We start from the raw sequence: 15,521 nt of genomic DNA on the forward strand, positions 1-15,521 counted from the left end.
GAGGTGAAGAAGGGTAGGGCAGGATGGGGGAGGGATGATAAATGACGATGTAACCAGGGGGCTGATAATTCGTTCAATAAGAGATTTGAAAATATATATATATGTAAGTTTATATCATTACTGCCTGCTCTCACTGATTTCTTTCAACCCTAAGTTACGCTTATCGGAAGACTATACGCCGATAATACAATTCTTTAACAAGGAGATGCTTCTAATTTATTAAACTGTGTAACTTTCACTAATCTATTTGGGAAAAAAATATGCTTTTAAGTTGAAAGACTCAGTTAGGATCAATTAAGTAGAACAAAGATCGTTGCGTGCTGCGTACGCGTGTAACGATGAAGTTTCCTACATTGGGATGGAAGAGTATCAGGGAGTGTAAGATTGAGTGGGAAGTTAAATGACGGTGTAACTGAGAAATTAACAAAAATCTTAGTGATAAAATCATTATTGCTTGCTCTTTGCTGATTTAACATTAGAATAAGTGTCTCTAATCATTAGATATTCCTTTAACATACGAGGTTCGGTTGGGGAAGGGGGGGGGGGGCACTAGACGGATTGACGGGGAAGAAGATTGGGAGCCAGTGGCGGAGCTAGGGATATTGGTCAGAGGGGCGAGAAAGGTCTGTACGGGCGCTTTCGACTTTATCTAAGCGGAGCGCCACCACAGGTTGGCGCAGAGCGTACAGAAATCTTTTGAGTAAAGATACTCCCTATATCGCCGTAAAATGACCGTTTAGGTATAGGTGTCATCGCCAACAAAATGTGACAAATGTCAATAGGTAGATGAGAGCGCAATAAAAAAAAGTAAATAATCGCGAATAAGTAAAAAGTGGTGAATAGCTGAAAAGGGCGCCAGCTTCCCATTTGAGTCCGCCCCCCCCCCCGCCTGACTGTATGGACGCTCCGCCACTGCCTGTTATGACATTAGAAACAAATACTGATATGAGATGAGTGTGGTATATACCTACTGACGACTGATAACAGTATTATAGTGCATGTTCTAGCCTTTTGACATCGTATGAATCTAGCAGACAGCGTACAGGTACCGTCTGGTACCATTATCCGTTTTGAGTGCTATTTAGGGGTTCTAGGACAAAATCCCCCCAGACAATATCCCCCTGACCCATACAAAGCCTGCCTGCAACAACCAGGGATGGCCCAGGTGTGACAGTCAAGGCATGGGACATTGCACTGGTTAGGGTACCGTTCAGGGGATTGGTCAGGTACCAGGCGCGTATCCAGGATTTTCAAACCCGGGGGGCGCGAAATACTATCTAAGCGGAGCGCCACCATCGGTTGGCGCGCAGCGTACAACAAAATTTCTTATTTTGATACCCCCCAGATCACCGGAAACGGCACTTCTCGGGCTTGAAATGACCAACCAGATGTACACTTTTTGCCTGAGAACCAAGTACTTCCTAATAGTTTTTTTTCCATCCATAACCTTTTTGAAGATTGTCAACCCGGCACACATCATGTTCGACCTGATCGCATCTCCTGTGGGTCTTTGCTTTTGTAGGTGATTCTATGTCGCGGCCCACAATACCCGTCAGCCCCACTTTGCAAGGTTTTAAGCCCCATATTTGTTCAGAATTTGAAAATTCACATTTCTCGTGAATAAACTCACTTCAAAACATACCCATAATGTTGTACAAAATTTCATCTATGGACAACCAATATAGAAAAACTTCCTTCAACCCCTAACAGACCGGTCAAAATTGCACGAGTAGAGGGAAGTGTGATGCAGAATGTTGATCAGAAATTTTCGAAACTTCAGACACAGTTAATTTATTGGTGTACAAATATTAAAACCTCTTATAACGGCTATTATAAAACTTGGTTGAAGGAAATGAAAAAATAGCAGATATTTCCGAAACCGAACACTACACACATAGGCGTAGGAGGCGCGGCGGCAGTGGCGGAGCTAGGGGTATTGGTCAGGAGGGGCGAGAATGGTCTGTAGGGGCGCTTTCGACACTATCTAAGCGGAGCGCCACCACTGGTTGGCGCGTAGCGTACAGAAAATTTTTGAGTAAAGATACTCCCTAGATCGCCGGAAATGACCCTTTCCGGGCCTGGCTAATTTGCAGATAAACGAAGAATAAGGTGTCATCGCCAAATTACACCAACAAAATGTGACAAATGTCAATAAGTAGATGAGAGCGCAATAAAAAAGTCAATAATCTAGAATAAGTAAAAAGTGGTAAAGAGCTGAAAAAGGCGCCAGCAGTCCATTTGAGTCCGTCAGGGGGGCATCCGCCCCCATGACCGTATGGACGCTCCGCCACTGCGCGGCGGGGGTGCAGCCCCTAATTCGCCATTACTAATGTAAAAGAGAGTTTTGACATAATTGGACCTCCATGCTTTTTATACATCTACATGAGACATGTCGTTGTTTACATTAGCATCCCGCGGTATACTGCGCAATTTTAACGGAACGTACGGTACATGATGGCATGCGATGTAATAACCGAGGCTTGCTTATATGATATTGACATTAACACGTTGAGCGCGCGCGAAAATTTTTGGTTATTTTTTCAGACAAGTCGGACAGTTTTGAGGCTTTTCATCCTGGAACGCCATTTTCATGCTCACTGATATGATGTGATATCTGCTGTTTGCGTTACAAATTCAAACAGGCGCGTAGCGAGGAATTTGTCAAGGGAGGGGCGAAGCCTGTAGGCAAATTATCTAAGCGTAGCGCCACCATAGGTTGGCGCGAAGCGTACAAGAAAATTTTGGCCGAAAATGCCTCCCAGATCGCTGGAAATGGCACTACCCAGGACCATTTGTTAGCGCGAAGCGTACAAGCAAATTTTGGCCAAAAATGTCTCCCAGATCGCTGGAAATGACACTTCCCAGGCCTTGTAAGTTGCATCTAAGCACTTTCTATTTTGAAATTACTTAGCGATATCATTTAAAAAAATGCTGAATGGGGGGGGGGGGGCGGGCGGTCGCCCCCATCCCAAAAATCGTCATGTTCCCCGACGACGCTGTCGAGTTCGAGACCAGCCACAGTTGGTTTCATAGCACAATTCTACACACGCGTTATGATAGACCATATATAGTATATATATAGATCATTAGTGAGAGAGGAAAATGGAAACGTCAAAAAATGGAGTTGTCGGTGTAAGGGGTAGGGTGAGTCACACATTTACGAAATCATTGATCCGTCACTGGCTACCCTTCAGCGCTGTAATGATGTCACTGTTCCTCTTTCTCTTCCCGATGTCTTCGCGTTTTTCTTTTACTCCCCCTTTTCTCCTTTTTCTCTCTTTCTTCATTTTCTTTTCCCTTCCTTCCTCTCCTCCTCCTCTTTTTCCCCCTTTTTTCTTCTCTTTTTTTCTCTCCTCTTTTTCTTACCCGGGGGGCGCGCGCCCCCAACGCCCCCCCCCTGGATACGCACCTGGGTACTAGTGAGGGTACTGGCGAGTGTAACTGTGAGGGCTCCTGTTAGGGTACCTGTGAGGGTACCGGTCAACGTACTGGTCATGTGACTGGTCAGGGTACCGGTCATCATACTGGTCACTCTACCAGTCAGGGTTCCACTCAGTGTACTGGTTAGGGTACTGGTCAGGATACCAGTCCGGATACTGGTCAGGGGACTGGTCGGGAGATCATTGAGGGTAATTGCGAGGCTACCTGTTAGTGTGGCCATGGGATATAGCTCCATGGTGTGACATTTAAGGGACCGGTCAAGGTACTGGTCAAATTACTGTTTATTGTACCAGTACTAGTAAGGGTACGTGTCAGAGTATGTGTCAGAGTGCCTTTCAGGATACCAGTTGGGATACCGGTCGAGGTACCGGCCGGGGTACAGTCCAGGGTACTGGTCAGGGAGGGGTACCGGTGGGGGTAACTGTCAGGCTCACTATTAAGGTACCGGTCGGGGTATGGTCGGAGTACTGGTCCGGGAACCACTGAGAGTACCACTGAGAGTACCACTGAGAGTACCAATGGAAATACTGGTGAGGGTACCGGATGACGGTATTGGATGACGATACCGGGGACCGGGATGACACATTTTTGTAAAGAATTGATGGGATTTTTTATAGCTTGGGGAGATTTTGGCTTGGGTGGATTTTGTCCTAGGGGGATTTTGTCCAGGGGGATTTTGGCTCTGGGGGATTTTGTCCTAGGGGGACTTTGTCCGGGGGGATTTTGTCCTGTCACCCTATTTAGGTATTAGTATTGGACCAAAAACAGTATTAATGTCGGCACAAAACAAACGTTAAAGAAAGCTCAAATGTTGTTTGTCCATCTCTAACATCCCTGGTGGAACCATGGAAATATTTGAAAATTGTCAGCACTGTGGCAAGTCCCCAGACATTTTGATATGTTACCATTATAGTTAACAAATTGGGTAATGCCTGTTCAGGGAATGATGATAAGCAGCCCCTCCACTTTTATGTTTTTGACAAAATACTATACACTCAAGGCCAGATTTTTAAAGCAAAAAAATTATGGCTCAGGAACTAATGGTATACTGGCAGTTTTGAACTAAAATCGACAGTGAATATTACATGAATTGCATCAGAACATAATTTAAGTAATGTATAAATGCATGCGCAGTTGCAACTGTTCACTGTATGTTTATTTTTTTTCACTCCTCAGAGGAATACTGCTACAAACAGTCAAACAACAAACAATTTTCAATTGATCAGGAATACAACAGAAAGTGTCCATTTCTTTTCACTACTGTACAGTATACTGTGTTGCTGACTCAAAACATAAACAGAGATAGAGGCAGTGAATGCGATTGCTTAAAATTCATCAAAAATTGTTGACGATTTGTTTTTTTAAACTTCTACCCAGAAATCTGGCTTATTACCAAACACATACAGTAGTGGAGATTAGCATGATATTAAAAGACGAGACACAATAAAAATTGTACAATCATATTCAAGCAGTTGATTGTATTTTCAATCCCAGTTTATATTTTCCACAAGATTTATTTCACATAAACCAGGATACTTGCACTATTTCATGACCTCAATTTACTGACCTCTCTCATACATGAGAAACATTTTGGGAACTAACTTATACCTCAAGTATTTATCTAGACTTACCAGTATAGGCTGTATCTAATACCGTAACCAATGCAAATTACCACAATATCATGGAGTTTCCATGCTTGGAGGGACAAAATTATACACTATACCCCTGGATTGCACAATTTCATACCTATAGTTACAAGTGTTGTGGTTTTACAGTATGTTTCATTGGGCTGCACTAGGTTTCCATGACATTGGTGCTAGTTGCATGTGCCTTTGCTGTATTCACTCCCCTCAATTTTGAGGGGAAATAATTTAATTTTGTTTAAAGAATAAACTGGTTCTTGGTGTAATAAAAGACCACAAGCTTTCAGTAATTAAGTCAGGCCTAACATTGTAAACTTTTCCCATAGCATAACCCCTGAACCCCACTTGTAGAATTGTGAAACTGTGGTTCAGAAACAATGCAGTGTACCCCTGGAGATTTTGAGGGATAAAAGTTTGAAAGATTTTTATAATAGTAATCTGCTTAACAAATACCCTTAGTCCTGCACAAGTATCTGTGTGGTGGTTGTTGAAAATTACTGTACTATGGCTTGCTGATCTTGCTTGGAATACAAAATTAAAACATCTTAAAACATGAGAAATGCATTTAAGAACAGTTAAAGCAAGGTAAGGCAGCAAAATATCCAGTAACCTCAACACTTAAGCATCAGGACCACTTCAGTTGTATAACAAGTTCCATGTTCTTGACAAGCAGCTGCAAATGTTCCCTAATACTTACAAAAACATGTAGTGCCACAATGTCACCAAACTAAAATATTTCAAGAAGTACATTGCAAAAGAATGAGTCCATTTATACAGTTAAATATGTAGAAGACTTCCCATTAAGACTGGTCTGCATTCTCTTGGTTCTGTCTGCTTGAAGCTTATACTATTAATTTCCTCTATCTTTTATATGGTGTAACAGTGTAACATATCCTGGAACTAGTTAGTTTTCTGTTACTGCTCTGCATTTATGTGAAGCAAATACTACATTACTGTGCCAATCCAACAACTATTCCCAGCAACTTCCTAACTCCATTGAAAGATGTGCTGTGTCCCAGAGGATATACATGAGATGTGTGAATCTACTTCGCGATTTACAGGACATACTTTTGCTTTGCTTGGCATCGGCTTCTATGCAAGCTTTTAATTGATAAGCCCAACAAGGAGCTACTGTATACCACTATGTACAGCATGATGAAAAGCTTGGTTGATGATTGTATTCACCCCACTGTAAACTGTGTGATAATCTTGCCTGGCATTTCTAATTAGAGCATATCCTTTGCTGTATTAGCCTGTAGATCTATCCATCTGTTGGTACAAAAAGAAAAGCTTTCTCTTAAAGATATGCTGATTTGGTCCCAATTATAGCACGCGCAATATAGCTTGGAATGTTTTGCGATTACCGATTAGACCTCACACTCTACAAATGAAGAAAACAATGAACTGCTTTACAAAACTAAATCTCCTGTAATTCAGCCAATATTTTAATCATCTCACAACCTTTCATATATACTATTTTCACTGTAAATTTCAATTCGTTTATCCATCCCATTTTGGGCCCATTAATTCTTGATTCATCTTGCCTTGTATACAACATTACACATTTTATTTATGCAGCCATGCATTCAATTGGAGCTGAAATAGCTCCCTACCATAGCAAGTGCTTTTAAAATTTGCAAGTCATTCAAGCTTTACCAATTGTAAAGGTTTCAAAATTTAAATATGCAAGTACATTTTATGTGGACCTAGCCTGACAATTTGGTGTTGTCTTGCATTGACCTTTAAGATTAAAAACCAGAGAGTGGATATAGCTCTAGTGTAGTTAAATACTATGGACATAGAGGAAAAGATACCACCACATTAACCAGATCATACAAAAGTTTTCATCCCTTCTGATTGTTTCTTTCTTCATTCCATAACTTTGGAATAAATTACCTCAGATGTTACTCGTATTTGAGATAATAGAGTCCTATGGTATCAAGTTTATGCGATGTCAAACCTACAGAATATTAACTTACTTTTTGGTTAATTCAGAAAATATCTCCCATTTTGCTGTCAATGATGCAGTAGGTCACCACATCAGTCTGTCCCAGATGGCATCTGTGCTCTAGCTATGATTGCAACCGTTCCAACATTGACTTTTTCACTGCATGGCAGCTACATCGTACAGTGTTATTCCCTTGGATAGTGGGCTGTTGTCATTCATCTTGAGATTGAGAATGTTGATCATCAAATTTGTCTGAGAAAACATTAACAGTGCCAATCAAATAAATATCAAATGGTCAGAGTGTAGATGTGCATTATTTCAATTTTTATTGTACACTTCTCTCCAATATATTTTGGGCCAATACAGAGCTCAGATCTTTAACACTGAATATTGCACATTTAGTCAACTTGGTATTACTTATGGATCTAAATAGACTTAACAAAATGACTTACAGTATATGCAAGGGAGGGGATAGAAGGCTTTATCAAATTTTTGTGTTATATATATTTTGGAGGATGTTAACTTTTAATTAGGTGCACTCAGCTTTTGTAATAGTTACATTATGGAAATGTACTGACTCAATATGCATGGCATTGTTATTTTGTACAAATTTTGGCTAGTTATAAATAAGACACTTGAAACACAATGCATCACTTGAGAGACTTAGATTAAAGGTACTCTGCATTGGCCCAAATTTGATGCTGGATTTTCTAGTATTATATCCTTTAACTGTTTTTATTGATACCCTCACTGGGATATTCAGACATCTTACAGTACAGTGGTGTTTAGAATGTCTGAGAATATTTTGGAGAGTAAAGACTTCCAAGAACTTTTTGAAAAGTTATAGCAGTTATAGCATATCTTATTCAATACAGGCTACTTGTAAGTTGCATTTGCATGGTGACTTCAGTCTCTAATAATCTAGGCATAGCTACTGTACAGTATAGTAAAGGCTTCATAATTGACGCACCCCTGTAATTGACGCACCTTAAATTATTACTAGCAACGATACAGCAGGCCACCTAAACTTTTTTTGTAGTCAAACAGAATTACATATTTCATGAGTTTGAATCCATTTGAGGTATCTGCTGACCAAATTGTGGTATTTTTTAAGCTTTTAACACCCTCCCCCCAGTTTTGCACGTTTTTTGGCCATTTGGAAATCTTACACCCTTAAAATACCCAACATTACCTCAATATGATAACACTACTCTCTGGGACATGACCTGTCAGAGCTTAGAGGCTCAGAGCATAGTAAACAGCATCTAAAGTCAATGAATGTATACTAAGGCCTACACTACAGTTAGCTTATCGACAAATGTGTCAATTTAGGGGTATGAAAGAACTTGACACGGCAGACATTTTGTGGTCAAATTCTGCTCAATTGTACGGTGCATAAGCACAGAACCTTAAATATTTTGAGATCAGAACATTTCTGAGGAACTACACATATGAAAAACACATACAGTTGAGTAATTTGGATTTTTCCTTGATAGATATCATTGATCAAATCCTTAAGTGCGTCAATTAAAAGCCCACCATGCTACAGTATCTGGTCATGATTAGGGCAACTTAACATAATTGTCCAGCAAAATCTAAGGCCATATATGATACATACATGCACAGTAGGCTAAGAAGTTAAGCTGACCTACTTGAAATCTAATTTCTCTGGCAGTTGGTATTAATTTGTAGCTCAAACTACAGACCAGTTTACCCTTGACCCAATGCTAAGGTAGTGTTAGGACTTGGACTATGGCCCTAGGCTACAGTCGAACGTAGGCTAGGCCTTACAAGTTTTAGGCTAGAAGCTAGTCTAGACTATAGTATTGAAATATGGGTATGAACAAATAACGTGAAGCTGTATGCAACAACGTTATAATATCAACGTTATTAATATCACCAAACTTTATTGACTAATCTCATGGACCTTACCTGAAGTTGTTGGTGAGACGTTTTCGTGTTAACGGTACTTTTTTTAAGAAAAAGTCAACAAGGAAAGAACCTGGGCACGAAAACCAAACTTCCCGGCGAACGACTGACCCGATCTCAAGCCCAGTCCCCTTACATCGGGAGGGAACAGATACTACACATCATCTTATATTAGCCGAAACTGTTATTGGGTTGCATGCAATGCAGCCTACGGGTATGCTTTAGCGTTAGCCCTGGCGTATACAGTGTACACAGTGTAGAGCGTATACACTGAATACAGGCTACTGCGACTGTCAAGAAAACTACGGATGCCTGTACGTCAGGTCAACTTATATACCAACTGGGGGATATACTTTGAGAGCAAGACTTAGGTTTACCGTAAGGGTTTGACCAATTGGATTTTTCCTTGCCAAATGACCCAAAAAGTAGGTAGCAACTTATAACGACTGATATGCAGTCCTAGTACCATAAGGTATACTGATGTAAAATTTCAAGTTGATCCAATCATTTCACCTCAGGTAAACCTAAGCACCAACTTGGAGAAGTAAACGTAAATACCAATCCAGTGCTATATATATATATATATATATATATATATACATATATATATATATATATATATATATATATATATATATATATATATATACATATATATATATATATATATATATATATATATATATATATATATATATATATATACAGGGTTGTCACCACGCCGGGCGGCGCCGGGAGGTGCTACCCAGCTGTCAAAATTTCCGCCCGGTACTCAAGGTCAATTTCAGCCTTACCGCCCGGCACAAATTAGCCTACAGTACCGCCAATAAGTAACTTGGTAAAGATTTGCGCGATTCAGTGCAAAACGCAGCTTATCTGTAATTAACCCCGCTCCAAATAAAGGAACGCTACTTTCCCCGCACTCCAAATAAAGGAACGCAAATTCCCCTCGCTCGCTATTCACCACCGACACAATGGGGTGAACCGATCGATACAACGCTATTCATAGCGTGGAGGTAGCGTAAACCGATCGCTTGTAACCAACACACGTTATATGCAATTGTTTATTGTAAACATCCAGAGTAGGCCTACGAGTACGAGTACAAAGTTTACGAACTTTGACTGAAAGAAAGTTTTAAACGAGAATAGTTTCATGTTGAAGGGCAAAACCTTTTTATACATGTTTATTTTATTCCCCGATATGTTCCGGTTACCAGAAGTAATAAAAAGCAAGAAGGAAACTTCGTGCCTTGCTTTCGGGGTAACATATCATTTTTTTTATGCACATTAGGCTAGGAAACGTTGCACTGAGTACTGTTCGAAAACATGTCGAGACAAGACTCGGTGCATTGGATACTGTTCGCTGTTTAGCTATGCATGTAGAGACGTTCCACTGCCAATCGTTTCTTGGCGATTTGCCAAGTTTAACTAAGAACAAGTGTGTTCACGCACATTGTAAGAATGTTGTACAGTACTGTAGCATGCAAATCATCAGACGACAGCCTGCTGCAGGGGCGTCAATCCGATTTGAAACGTGGGGGGGGGGGGGACGGAATCGATTCGAGTATTCCGGCCGTAAGTACTATCTAAGCGGAGCGCCACCATCGGTTGGCGCGCAGCGTACAAGAAAATTTTTCTTCTGGCAGACCCCTCAGATTGCAGGAAACGGCACTTCCCGTGCATTATGGCAGAAAGCAACACCCCTAAAATTGATAAACATTTCCGGCAATTTTTTATTTTGGGAAATATTCTCGAAGGAAGTGATCGCCATTTATTCCTTAAGTAGAACGATAGTGACAGAAAAAAAATCTCTCATTTTCATATATAATGTAGTTTATATGTTACCAAGCAACATATTTTTTTAATTTTCCAAATAGCACACCGGAAAGTTATAAAAAAGGGAATGAAAACATCGTTTTTTCGCCTCCGTAATTTAGGAATTTGCAAACACTGCAACGACCTTGAACAGCCCTCATGTCAGTGAATGACGTCACTGTGATGATCTTTTCTGTTGTGAACTGTTCAGTACGGAGCTGTGCGTGCATTTCGTGTCAGCATAACTGTTATTTTCCGGCGTAATGTTCAAGATATAAATAGATAATGAATATCATAGTTTTTCTCGATTTCTTCACCACGTGTTTACAAGTTTTTTTTTACGAAATTTGCGGCGATTTCGCAACGATTTCCCACAAGGGCGTAGGAACCGGGGGGCTGGGGGGGCGCCAGCCCCCCCAGTGAAAAATGGAGGGGCGGAAGTATCATTCCGCCCCCCGCTTCGCAAGTCAGAAAACCCCTTTTTCATTTCCAAATGAGAAAAAAAAACTGATTTGGAGCACCAAATTGCATCTAAGGCTAGGTGGAAAATCAAAATTAAGTTTACAAAATGGAGTGGGTGTTGAAGTGTGCTATATTGCACCAAATCGCATCTGAGGCCACCTGGAAATGCAAAAAATTTCAGACCCCTGAGACCCCTCCCCCATATCACTCTAATGCCACTTTGGCCCCTCCCAAACAAAGGCCCTGGATCCGCCAGTGATTCTAGCCCAACTTCACGTAGGTCCGCAGACGGTACTTTCACACTGTACAAACATAAGTGACAGTGTGCGCTACCGTAAGTAATACTTACACGATGTTTTATTTCGCTCGAGCATACACACATTTCCTATTCGTATTACATTTAAAGTGGTTTGGAGGGTATGAACACATCTCTGCCCCAAAAAACTGCCTGAGCGACGTCCATGCCCCAATTGAAATTTGCACGTGGATTCTCTCCTCATATAGTCATTAGGTTGTTCACGTCTGACATGTCTTCCAGTTCCAACACTTACTGTTGCATTTATCGGGATATATATAAATAATGCGGCATAAAAGCATCAATCTTTCAAACATTTATTACTTTAGTGACCTTGCCACACGCAAATTTCAATTGGGCCCGAGAATCATCTTCTGTGAAGTGGGCAGAACAAACTTTCACATTCTTGCCATGAGAAACTCCTGGTGCGATGAATCGTATCCAGAGTTTCCGATATCTCTCACTCATGGGCGGCGATCATGGGGGGGACGGGGGGGACATGTCCCCCCTAATATTTTAGGTGGGGGGATATAGTATCTAATATCCCCCCCAATATTTGGTGGCATAGTTTTTTTTAAGCATATGTTTTGTATTTTTTTATGATATCACTAGTAATTTCAAAATAGAAAATGCTTAGATGCAACTTACAAGGCCCGGGAAGTGCCATTTCCAGCGATCTGGGAGGCATTTTCGGCGAAAATTTTCTTTTGCGCTTCGCGCCAACTTATGGTGGCGCTACAATTAGAAAGTCTGGGTACAAGCTTTGCCCCTCCCTTGGCAAATTCCTCGCAAGGCGCCTGTCTAACCGTGTCACAATTTGTTACTATATATATGACCGAAAGTAGTTTTTACTTTTTTTTTCTCGAAATGAATAGCTAGACGGACTGCATCCGTAATGAAATTTGGTTTGCATCTTGTGTATGAGTGTAAGTACGTATACAATCATATATATATATATGATCCACATCAAAATGGGTTCACTGGGTTTCATTTGGCCTGTTTCCTACAAGATTTCTTAACGCAGGTGCGTAGCCAAGGAAGGGGGTGAAGGGTGGAGACCGCCCTCCCCCTCGAGCATATTTTTGTGGTATTTTCTATGATATCGAAGTTTTATAGTAGCCGTTATAAGAAGTTTTAATATTTGTACACCAATAATTTAACTGTGTCTGAATTTTCGAAAATTTCTTGACCAACATTCTTCATCATACTTCCCTCTACTCGTGCAATTTCGACAGGTCTAGTAGGGGCTGAGTTTTTTTTTTATATTTTTTATATTGTCCATAGATGAAATTTTGTGCAACATTATGTGTATGTTTTGAAGTGAATTTATTATTCAAATTCTGAACAAATAATGGGCTTAAAACCTTGAAAAGTGGGGCTGACGGGTATTGTGGGGCGTTACGTAGAATTACCTACAAAAGCAATGATCCACAGGAGCTGCAATGAGGTCGAACATGACATGTGACTGGTGACAATCTTTGAAAAAGGTTATGAATGAAAAAAAAAACTATTAGGAAAAACTTGGTTCTCAGGCAAAAGTGTACATCTGGTTGGTCGTTTTCAAGCCCGAGAAGTGCCATTTCCGGTGATCTGGGGGGCTATCAAAACCAGAAATTTTCTTGTACGCTGCGCGCCAACCAATGGTGGCGCTCCGCTTAGATAGTAATTCGCCTGCATCCAAGCAAATGTCCCCCCCAATATTTGAAACAGATCGCCGCCCCTGCTCTCACTACTTTTTCCGCTTGGAAAATTGAAAAAACTTATTATAGAGTCCTTATTCGTTCTGTTGCATCCCCCTACAACGCAATTTCTTGGATTTTGCTAGTGGTTTACGTTGTTTGTCGAGTCCAATATAGAGTAGGTTGCAACTAAACTTACACACTAAGTGCACACTGCTGAAGTACACTACGCCGAGCTCACGCTGTTATCATCATAATGACGTCACATGTCACTGTAGATCACGTGATCATCATATCGCTTTTCGCGAAAAGCCCAATTTTTGTTTAAAAAATCAACGAGTTTAGGCATTTTTTTTAAGCCTTTCCAAAAATCGGATTGACTTGAATTTTCACATGTGTAAAATGGAAACCAACTAAAATACTCTTGAATAAAATCGTATTTTTTCATCGATGGTGAAAAATCACTATCGTTCATCTTAAGTTTAACAATTCCTCGTCTCCCAGAAGCGCCCAACATTTAAGATATCGAAACATTTTCGTGTTGGCTGATCCATGATCACCGCCCATCAAGGGCGGCGGAAGCACTTTTAATCTGGGGGGGGGTGCACCGACATCAAAGGGCACTTTGCAGCAATTCGATTGGACTGATGCAGCCTTATATTTAGTACCCTTTACAACTCTTATTGTATTATCTTATTTGTGTACACACATCACTCCATCAACGCCCCCCCCCCCCCCCCTCTCAGGAAAATATGCATACTAGCACTGCAATATCCAATGTGCAAATTGGGAAACAAGGAACAAGTTTTCTTTTGAGACAAAATGAGGCGAAATCATGCTAATTGCTAATGTAGGAATCTTCCGACTTAGAGTTTATTTCTTGTTAATATGTTAACAAATTTGTTTCATTCGAAATAGCTTTGATTTTGACCCACAGATATTCACTAAGAATCAGAGGCATAGCCAGGAGTTGCAAAGTTGTATGCACGACTATCTGAGCGGAGCGCCACCATCGGTTGGCGCAGAGCGTAGTAGAAAATTTTTGGTTTTACAAACCCCTCAGATGGCCGGAAAAAGGCCCTTCCGAGTGTTCATTCTGGTTCCCTGGCCTCTTGCTAACTTGAGCCTCAACTTTTATGTAGAAAATGGGCACATTTTTAACCTGGGGAAAAGTGGGGGCACGTGCCCCCCGGTTCCGCCGCCCTTGCCGCCCATGCCCGTGAGAAGTGGTGACTGGGTGAAGAAAAAGCCATGCCGTTTGAAAACATGGGCAGAAAAAGTGAAAGTGGAGAAACCTAAGGTAAAACGCGCGATAACGAAGTGATTATTTTCCAGGTTAATTGAGACTGTATCAAACGCGAGCTTAGGACAAACATATTCAAAGGTAATGGCATTACTAATCCCGATATGTCGTCTTTGAGGTGTGTGGAAAATCCGCAACGACCATCAAAGAGCAATTGAATATTTAGTCTACTTTTCGATTTCGAAAACACTTTTTTTTTAAATTATGACAAAATTTTATGACACCTTTGATTTTTTTTGGGGGGGGCTGTGCCCCCGGGCCCCAATGGGCACGACGCCACTGACCCCCAGATATAGGCCCATTGCAGGGGTGGGCAACCTTTTGAATGAATGGGCCAGATTTTAGGAGTGAAAGATTGACAGGGCCGCACCTAACCAACGGCCTGCTGCTGATTTCAAACCTTTGATTCCGAGGACGTTCAAGCAATAGGTGTGTGTACTTAATCTGTATTCACAAAACCATAATGTCAATACAGTCCTGTTGATAATTAATGGTGATAATAGACCAACCTGACAGCATCATAAGTGCAGATAAATTCTAAGCAGCTAGCTCGTTTTTGGTGATGGCTAAAGAAGCATTATTCAAGTAAGGTGTACACAAAACCAGTGACATTGAGAGCCAGCCACAGTTCCATGAAAAATGTTCTTACCAGATCCACTTTGTTTAAGTCATTGTTTATCCAAAGTTAAAGTGTATCATTCTTTTTCACTTGGCACTTGTAGCCACTTGTGACAACTGTAGCCACCACCCAACCCCCACCCTCTCACACCAGGACTGCACAGAACAAAATGTTATGAAATAACAGTATACATGTATATCAAATTGCAGATAGAAAATTATGTACTTTTACTCAATCAATTATAGTACGTCATCAATTCAGAAATCCTACAAATTTATCAACCTATAGACAGTATAATGAACCATTGGTTCCTAAATTATGTGACCAGAATCCTTCATCATGTTTTTTTCAGGCTCCATTTTTTTCAGGTTGTCTTTGTTTTAGCTC

The 15,521-nt window shown here is 40.8% G+C and overlaps 2 protein-coding genes and 2 long non-coding RNA genes across 5 annotated transcripts in view; 2 read left to right on the forward strand and 2 right to left on the reverse strand.

Moving 5' to 3' along the window:
* Nucleotides 1–15,521, reverse strand: part of LOC139985119 (uncharacterized) — a 409,107-nt gene that overhangs the window by 359,100 nt on the left and 34,486 nt on the right. The gene's annotated exons all lie outside the window — the stretch shown is intronic.
* LOC139985148 (cAMP-responsive element-binding protein-like 2) overlaps nucleotides 1–15,521 on the forward strand; it is a 246,692-nt gene that overhangs the window by 171,858 nt on the left and 59,313 nt on the right. The window lies entirely within an intron of this gene.
* Nucleotides 4,905–8,595, reverse strand: LOC139984853 (uncharacterized). The gene is made up of 2 exons (XR_011799208.1): nucleotides 7,064–8,595; nucleotides 4,905–6,353 (listed from the first exon to the last, which is right to left on the reverse strand). It is a non-coding gene; the product is annotated as an uncharacterized lncRNA (long non-coding RNA).
* Nucleotides 8,614–9,466, forward strand: LOC139984854 (uncharacterized). The gene is made up of 2 exons (XR_011799209.1): nucleotides 8,614–8,764; nucleotides 8,795–9,466. It is a non-coding gene; the product is annotated as an uncharacterized lncRNA (long non-coding RNA).

The sequence above is a fragment of the Apostichopus japonicus genome, chromosome 17 (assembly GCF_037975245.1).
Source record: "Apostichopus japonicus isolate 1M-3 chromosome 17, ASM3797524v1, whole genome shotgun sequence".
Classification (NCBI taxonomy): Eukaryota; Metazoa; Echinodermata; class Holothuroidea; order Aspidochirotida; family Stichopodidae; genus Apostichopus; species Apostichopus japonicus.